This window comes from Olea europaea, chromosome 12 (genome assembly GCF_002742605.1).
Source record: "Olea europaea var. sylvestris chromosome 12, O_europaea_v1, whole genome shotgun sequence".
Taxonomy (NCBI): Eukaryota; Viridiplantae; Streptophyta; class Magnoliopsida; order Lamiales; family Oleaceae; genus Olea; species Olea europaea.
This window is the reverse complement of record NC_036248.1, coordinates 22,604,576-22,613,926: the sequence shown is the minus strand read 5'-3', so window position 1 is coordinate 22,613,926 and position 9,351 is coordinate 22,604,576.

Here is a 9,351-nt window from a genome sequence, read left to right as displayed (position 1 = left end):
CCAGGTGGCCCAGTCAACTGGGTTGCCCAGTTGACTGGGGAAGGGCGCCCAGACTGCCCAGTTAACTGGCCGTCTGGGCGTCGGGGGCGGCTGGGCGCGCCCAGACGGCGCGCCTAGTCGCCATTTCCGACCGTTTGCCACAATCCGGTAGAGGAGATCGTCGGAAAACTCCATTTTCGGCGATCTCCACTCCTTCCCAAGTAATAACAACCCAAAATTCCACATTTACACAAGGATTTCTCAAGAAATATGTATAAAATCATACTTTTTTCCAAAAATAAAAATATAAACATGGTTTTTTATGTATAAATTTCTTACCTTCTTCAGAGGGATTTTGGCCAAGTGGGTCTCCTGTTTTTCCTTATTTGTCGGTGACTGGGTCGACTGTGCTACAGTATTTTCCCGTCTCCTTCGGCTCTGCTTCGTTTTCAAGTGAGGGTAAAATTGGGATTTTCTTCATTTTTTTTGGTTTTCACTGTTTTTTATAATTTTGCCTTTTTTTTTTCATTGGTAAAAGGCCAGTTTGAAAAATTGGCCGGGTCAACCGGCCAACAGCCACTAATTCCTCCATTGTTATGTGAGTTTTCAAATTCACATAATCCAAAACACTCACTTCTTATAAAATACATGAAGGTAATTTCTAAAGAACTTTCAGTGGTTGCTGAAGAATGAACAAGATTGGACCAAAAGCACAAGAAGAATACAAGAACAATGCATTCTTGGTGATCTGCAGGAAATATACATTTCCAAAAGATTGGGAATAGGTGTGAGTGAAACACGTTCCGGCGAATCTTGGAGATTGTAGGAATTAGATCAGTGAATACAGTAGGTTTTCTAGGCTAGATTATACTGTAATTTCATACTATAAATAAGGGAGGTTACTGGCTTCGTCTTGGAGTTTATATCCTATTAGATTTTCTCTGTCAACATAATTTGTGTTTTTATTGCTTTTATATTATTGATTGTGGCATTCTAACCATAGGATAAATTAACTTGATTGACTAAACATTTAGAACAATTAAAAAGTTTGCTTTTACTTGGTTATTTTAATTCAGCAGTATTCACTTATTCATTCCCCTTTAGGTGATTTTAGGGTCGAACTAGTGACTTTCAACAATGAAGAGCAAAAATGGAAATGGGGGCGCTGGAATCATTTTATTTTTTTGGTTGGGGGCTGGGACATTTTGATTAAGGCTATCTTGAAAGCAATCCCTACATGTATGAATTGTTTGTCATGTTGTCGAGAGATTAGGTTGCTGATTTTGCAGTTTTGGTGGGGATCAACCGAGGGAAGGATAAAGATGTCTTGGGAAGTTCTAAGGGAGAGGATGAGATGTTTCCTTCAAATAACTTGGTTTCTTTGAATGTGGTGAAGAAAAATCGACTATTCATTGCAATATCCCCATATATAAACAAAGTAATTTGGCCAAAATAAGAAAAATATGCTTATGTTTTCTTAGATTGACAATGTACAATTAAAGTAATAATATAAGAATATGAAATAGGAAAATGAGAGCTTTGCTATGTCCGAAGGGTGAATATACAATTTATTTTTTCTCCTTTTATTGCACTAGTAAATAAATGCTAATATGCATATTCTAGGAAGGCCTAACATTGAGCTTATTTCTTCTTCAACTAATAACTATAAACAATCTACTTCCACCTTCTACCATCTTTTATTCTATAAACATGATAAACAAATCCGATAAACCATTTAGGTTTTTCATATTTAAAAATTAAATATACCAATCCAAATAACATTCCACATCCATACCCTATGAGGACAACTTGCCATGTTAATCCATCTAAGACACTGAAATCATCTTCTATCTGTGTTGTCGACCCTAGAAGCTTCGGTCGTGTTTTGTCATTTCTACACATTGTTATCAATGGCAATCCACATAATTTGAAGTTGTCAATATATGAATAGTTAGGAAATGTAAGAAGCTGCCCTTGCTTAGGCATTGGACCAACAAGATGATTGTAAGAAATGTTAAAGGATGACAGAGTTGTCAACTTTGTCAATTACCAAGGAATATCTCCTGTCAGTTGATTTGAACTAAGGTCCAAAGATTCAAGTGAAATAAAATTTTCTAATGATGGGAGATTACTTGTGAAACTATCATTAGCCAAGTTTAGAGCGTGTAGGGCCTTGAGCTTTCCTATAGAACTTGGAATATCTCCTTGAAATTTGTTGTTTGATAGATCGTAGCTTGTACAAGGTCTTCGGATGCTCCACAGCTCATACTCGTACCCCTTTAGCAAAATAGTCGATAGATAACTAGAGTATAAGTATTTGTCGCCAATTTCATTTTCACTCGCATTAATCATGGCTTTGAAATTCTCTAAAAATTCAAGTGGGAATTGGGTCAAATAGCCACTTTTATAATACACTTTGCAAATATAGCCTTTGATCAGAATTAAAGTTTTAAAATAAATATTTTAAATAAAAATTAATCAGTTACCTTAATTACCCTTATTCCATCATAGTAAACCCCCCATTTCCCTTCTTCTTTACGTGCTGCCCAAATTAAAAGAAAATGCTCGTAACCCTAAATCTTCTCCTCTCTTGAAGAAGGCGACAATCCCAAATTGAATGAAACACTTGTAACCCTAAATTCTTTTCCTCTCTTGAAGGGGAAAGGCGAAAATCTCTCTGAAGAACTTCCTCTCAAACGACACTACGCGAGATTTATGTAATCAATCTCGTCGATTTTCTTCCTTCATCCATTGTGAAGTTCCAATAAGTTGCTAACTGCTACAGCTACTGCCACCCCATGAATCACTTCCTCCATTGTCACGAATTATTGAAAAGGTATTTCCCCATTTCACTTCCAGGAACTAATAGCCTAGTGGGCTATCCTCAAATATGAAATTTTTAGATATTTAGAGTTATTGGCTGACCAATAATTGTATTGAAAAACCTTGATATACAAATTTTTAGTTCATGTGTGCTTGGCCGAAATTTTGGTACATTGCTGTTTTCAACACAGTTTTTTTCCTGTACCAAAGTAGAAATAAAATGTCATTTTCCTATGAACTGTAGAAATCTGCTAGCATGTAGTGTGTCTTGTGTGGATAATGATCAATTTACCGACAACAGTTATAAAATATATTTTATTTTTCGACCATAATGGACAAGTCGTAACCGATAAGAACTTCGTGGGGAAATAGGACTTGATTTATTGTGGCTTTACTCACTACCTTGATATGTGCCCGAATGAGTGATTAACTTGCCTATAGAAGGTCTCCAATATAAACACGAGCACCAGACTTCGGAGAAACATTAATCCACTGGTTTTTAAGAAAAATATGAAGGCCTCCAAAAAGCATAAATAATTCTATTGTAAAATAACATCGACATCCATAGATATAGGTCAATGAGATTACGTGCTCCAATAGATTTTCTAACTAATCAATTTTTGGGGGTGCAACATGAATTTGGAACTCGGCTAGGAGTTTTATTAAATATGGACAAAAATTCTTAGAGCCATAATTACCGAAAATGGGTGATGCGGCATCGCGACGTTGAAGAAAAGGAGGTGAAAGATGAATATAATGACATTAAAGAATTGGAATTGTAATGCTTTTAAAAGCCTGCGGTACAACAATTGAGTGAAATAGCACTACGAATTTTCAAAAATAGAAAATATGATTTATCTAAGTTATTCTTATTTATTTTAATACTAATATTTTGTGAAAGTTACTTTTCTAAAGCTTTCAATTTCTTTACCGAATGAGCAGTATTATATCATTCTATACGAGATTTTTATTATTAGTTTTTTTAATTAAGTAATGCTTTATTTTGCCTTTTGTGAGGTCCCTACTTTGTTAGTATAGAAGTAGGCACCTTTATGTCTGGTTCCATGTTCTGTTGGGTTTACATCCTAATTTTTTAGACATCCAATTTTATTGTCCATGAAGAATTGATATACATATGCATTGGGTGCACAATCCTAACATTCTTCTTTCATTTGTTAGTTGCATGCCTATGCATATACTTGAATGTTAGAGTCCAGCAATCATAATACAAAATCATTCTAAAAAGAAAAGTTCAAATCTGAACATTTTGGAGGATGTGTTCAACATCTTCTTTGTATCTCATCAATAGCAAATGGGAGAAATGTAACTCTCTTAAACCTTAAAATTTGTGTATTTTCGTGCATAACCAACCATTTAGATTTTTTATTTTCTGTTATCCAAATCTGCATCCATTTTGAGTACTAGGTCTTGACTACTTACTACCTATAATTAAATTGAATGTAAAACACTAATTAGGCATCTTTTCCCATCTAATCCTAGTTACTTCACAGCATATCATATCTTTGCTAGATCAAATTGAAGGCATAGCCGAGGTTGGTGGATTTTTTTATATTAGTTTTATTTCACGCGGATACTTTGAATGTACTGTTTGTATTTTTGTCGATAAGATTGGATCAGTAATACATTTTAGACTGTTACTGCATTTTGGAAAAAAAATAAAGAAATTATATTTTTTGGGTTTTGAAAAAAAGAAAGAAAGAAATCACTAATTTGGCTGCTTTTCTACTTTAAATGCAGGAATATATTTTCTCCTGATTTATGTTTTTCTCTTTTCTATGTAATGCATGTTTGAAAACTCAAAGTCCGGCCTTGATGAAATTTTACTAGCACTGGAACATTGTTCCTGGCTCCTCCCCTTCTATTTATCTAGTTTTTTCTTTAAGTGCCAATGAAAATGTGGGTTTTCAATATGTTAATTATTATAGAGTTTTCTATAGTTTATTAATCTAAAGGTTCAGAAACTAGAATCTATGTGGAAACTTGAACATGGTTTTAGTGGAAACTTGTGATTGCGTAGAATGATGGTAGTAAGCTGAAATCTTCACGTCTTCTTTAGGAATTCTAAAAATGTCACCCTCCTATTTATGTAATTCTGAAAATGTCCCCCTGTCGTTTATGTAATTCTGATAACTTAGCATGATCATTTTATGTTTTTCATCATAGAAATGGAGCACTCATTTGACTATGTGATTCCCATTGAACATAGAATTAAAGGCAAGCCTTCTCAGAAGTCTTCCCTTCAAAAACTTGACTATGTTCAGGAAATGTTAGATGATGTTCATCAAGAAATGCTGATGAAATCTTGTTTCGGACAACTATATTGAATGAAGCGTATACCTTTCTCAGCACAGCTAGTCCACCAACTTGTAATGAGAATGATTGTAACCAAAAAACAAAATGAGATCTGGTTTTCATTTGGAGGTACGCCAACACGATTTTCGTTATACGAGTTCTCCTTGATACGAAGTTGAGAGCTAATGAGGAGCCTTTGTCGGAGCCCCATATTGTGAATAATGATAGATTGGTGAAGAAACACTTTAAAAAGTGTAAGAAAGTCATAATGGTGTACAATTTGAAGAAAGCTATTGAAAGTAGTGGTATGGAAGACAAGTACAAGATTGGGCTTGTATATATTTTGGAAACGGTACTACTGCCCAAAGAAAACTACACATACATAAATTTAGAACACTTGTCAATGGTTGATGATCTAGAGGATTTTAATAGTTATCCTTGGGGGAGAAAGGCGTTTGACCGCATAATAGATGTAATCACGAGAGACTGGAGATCGTTGGTGAAATCATACTTGATAAATAATGAGAAATATCTATATTCAATTTATGGATTTTCACTCGCCTTCCAGGTAATGCTTTTAAAATTACAATTGATTATTCATTTTATTTAGATTGTAATATTTTGCATCTTAAACAGATTTGGGCCTATGAACCCATACCATCTATTGGACGGAGATATGGTGAGAATCTAGAGGAGGCTGACCTTCCCACAATATGTCGATCGAATTCTTCTGAAATGCCTAACTCCAAGGATATTGGTGCAAGTCTGGATGAGCTAAGTGTAAGTAAATTTTAAATATACATCAAAATAGATAGTGTACTTTATGACAACTAACTGAGCCTCTCATTTTTCATATAGATTGTTGTTCATTGCACACTGAAGCCTACACCGAAAGAGGCGTCTAAAGCATATTGGATGGAGATTCATCGATTCAAGGATGAAGTAGAGGATCCAATGTTTGATGTCTTTGTGGATAAGGAAAATGTAGCAGATTCGTCCATTTATGTTGATTTTCCTCAGCAAACTTGTCAGTCTCCTAATGCCTCTAAGTCTCCTAGGGATCCATCTTCCTATCATACGCCACCTACTTCTACAGATGCTCATACATTTCATCTGGGACCATCTATATCATATCCATCTAGAGATGAGTTCGCTCAAGAATTGAGAATGCAATTACTACAGATGATAGAGATTTTAGAGAGGAAAAATGAAGGGTGAATAGATGAGATGCGATCTTACATAGACCAAAGGTTTAATTGTATTACATCTTTGTGTTAACAAATTGATGAAAAGATATCATCTGTTGTGGAGTGGATTAAGAATTCTAACCAGTCAACAACACCTTACACGTATCACTCTCCTCTTTGTAGTGGATTTATGAATACTGGAAAGGCATGTGATGTAAACGAGGATCCACTTGTACATGTCGAAGTTCAAAATGATGAGAATAAAGATGGAAATGAGGAGAGACAAGTAGAAGATTATGTGTTGGCAAATGAACCAGTTCTTGTTAAAGAAACAACGTTGCCCGCTGATGGCAATGAACAAAAATAAGTAGCTGATATGAATAACTGTCCCAATGGAAAATGAGCAAAGACAAGCAACAGATTTGTCAAATGATGATCAAACTCGTATGGAAGAAAGAGATACCTTTGTACCGATGTATTCTATATCACATGGTGATGCAATGGATTCCATCCCTACAGTGGTGGAAGATGAGTCTAATAAGTCAAGTCAGAATCGGCGTGGGATGAGAATCAAGAAAAGGTCACTCATTCTTGAATCTCCGTTCACAAATCCGGAGAAGAGGAGGAAGCTTCACAATGTAAACGCATTTAACCCATTTCGATAGCTAGATCCGGCTTAAATGACTTAGAGAATTGGTTGGTTAATGCACCTGACAGGTAAATATTCTTACATTAATTATTTTTGTGAAGTTGTAATATGTGTTCTTATGTTATTTGTTTTATGCAGTGAACATGTGGAATGATATTGTTCACAAAGCCAAAAAGTTTTTTTGTTGAAATTCAGAAGCAATTTGGATGGCTCAATAGTGATGTAAGTATTTTAGCATTCTATGTTTTGCTCATACTTCATTTCATTTTTAAGTGGCTTTATACATTTGCAGCACATTGAAATATCGTTGTTGTTGATGAGGGCACGAATACATACATATCCTATGTTCCCACAAGATTGTGTAATTTTGAATTGTGCTTTTACTAACATTTGCAACAAGAAGTTTGAAGATTTTGAGCTGTATAAGAAACAAAAAAAGCCAGTAGAAGACTTTAAATGGTTGAAAAATATGACAAGACATATATATGGTAAAAGTCCATAATGGAGCAAGAGATGAGATTCTTGTACATCATTGTATATTCCCTGCAATATGGAAATGAAGCACTGGATTGCACTTAAAGTGGACATTGCCGAACGAACTATATACGTATATGACAGCATGAAGAGTTTGACACGTTTTGGAAAATTGTAAAAAATCATGCATCCAATTGTGAAGGTAATTTCTAGAATGATGAAGGAAAGTTTGTTATTCGGGGAAAACTACTCACAGAAGCAGTTTCTATGACGCCGACGTGCAGACATTCCACAACAAAAAATGCGCAAATAATCTATCTTTAAATTTTTTTAGATTTTCACTCATTTTGAGAGTGTATATATTTATTATGACAAATATGTATTTGCAGGGGAGATTGCAGGATATACGCTATCAAGTTCATAGAACTCTTATCAGCCGAATTAGACATGAAACTTATGTCCGATGCTATGATTGAAAGTTGGAGGAAAAAACTAGCCGCTGAAGTTTTTGCTATGCATTTCGATTCATAATTATTTTTTTGGTATATTTTGCATGTTTATGTGGTCATAAGATATAGAACTCTGATGCTATTTTTGTCTAGATGGTAGTTTTTAAATGATTTAGTTGGAAAACATATACACGGATCCTATTTTTGTCTAGTCAGTTTTAGATGTTGATCAGTCTTCCTATGAAATTTATGGATGTTGATTTTGTCTACTCAGATCTGGATGTTGATCAGTTAGATTTGTCTAGTTTCTTTGGATGTTGATTTTCTAATCAGATTTGTGTAGACGGTAGTTTTTTTGGATGTTGATCAGTCTTTTTTACAAATTTTGTTATTTTCATTGTACGGATGTTTCATTCAAATATTGAACATGATTGAAAGGGAGATGCAATTTATCATGATAACTTATCTATACGGTGTTGAAAAATAGACTATTATACGAAAAATAGCAGTTCTGCGTTTAAAACGACAGCGTGCCGTTTGGGTCATATGACTAAAGTGTTCCCCTAAAGTACACCGAAATGTGCTATGCTTTTTGTACCCTAAATGGGTCATACTTGTAAAAGGATCGCATGTACTGAATGATTACACGTGATTTTTTGTATACCGTATACCTTAAATAGCACCCATACGAGTAAAACGTCAATATGTTGTTTTGACTCAAGGACTCTCGAATTCACTCCAAAGCTAGTTGAAACATTTTAAAAACACTGTATGTTGAAAAATTATAATATAGGTTTAAACCCTATACCCTAAACCCCAAACCCTAAACTACAACCATACATTTGAAACACTCAGCTGTCGTTTTGGGTAAGGAGGTATCGGTTTAACTCTGAAACTAGCGCAACGATGTTTGGGACATGATACACATCTGGTACACGTTGAACGACTACACGTGCTATGATTTTCATACCACACTTGCCCCTTAGGTTGTTCTTCATTGTCAAGTGAAGTGTAGTGTAGTTGGTTTCCACCGACCATAGAGAAACTCACTATAGTTTCGACAAATGTGTCGATCGTAACATCGAAATGTAATTCAAACCTTCGTCCTTCAATTTTCAAGTGCTTACGAGCTTCATTGCACCAAACGGACACGAAATGTGGAGAAACGTCGCCCATACATTTGAAACGCCTAGTTGCCGTTTTGGGTCAGGAGGTACCAATTTCACTCCAAAACTAACACAACGATGTTTGGGACACGATACACGTCCGGTACACGTTGAATGACTACATGGGCTATGATTAGCATACCACACTTGCCCCTTAGGTTGTTCTTCATTGTCAAGGGAAGTGTAGTGTAATCGGTGAGACTATAGAGAAACTAACTATAATTCGAAAAAATGTGTCGATCGTAAAGTCAAAATGTAATTCGAACCTTCGTCCTTCAATTTTCAAGTGGTTACGGGCTTCATTGCACCAA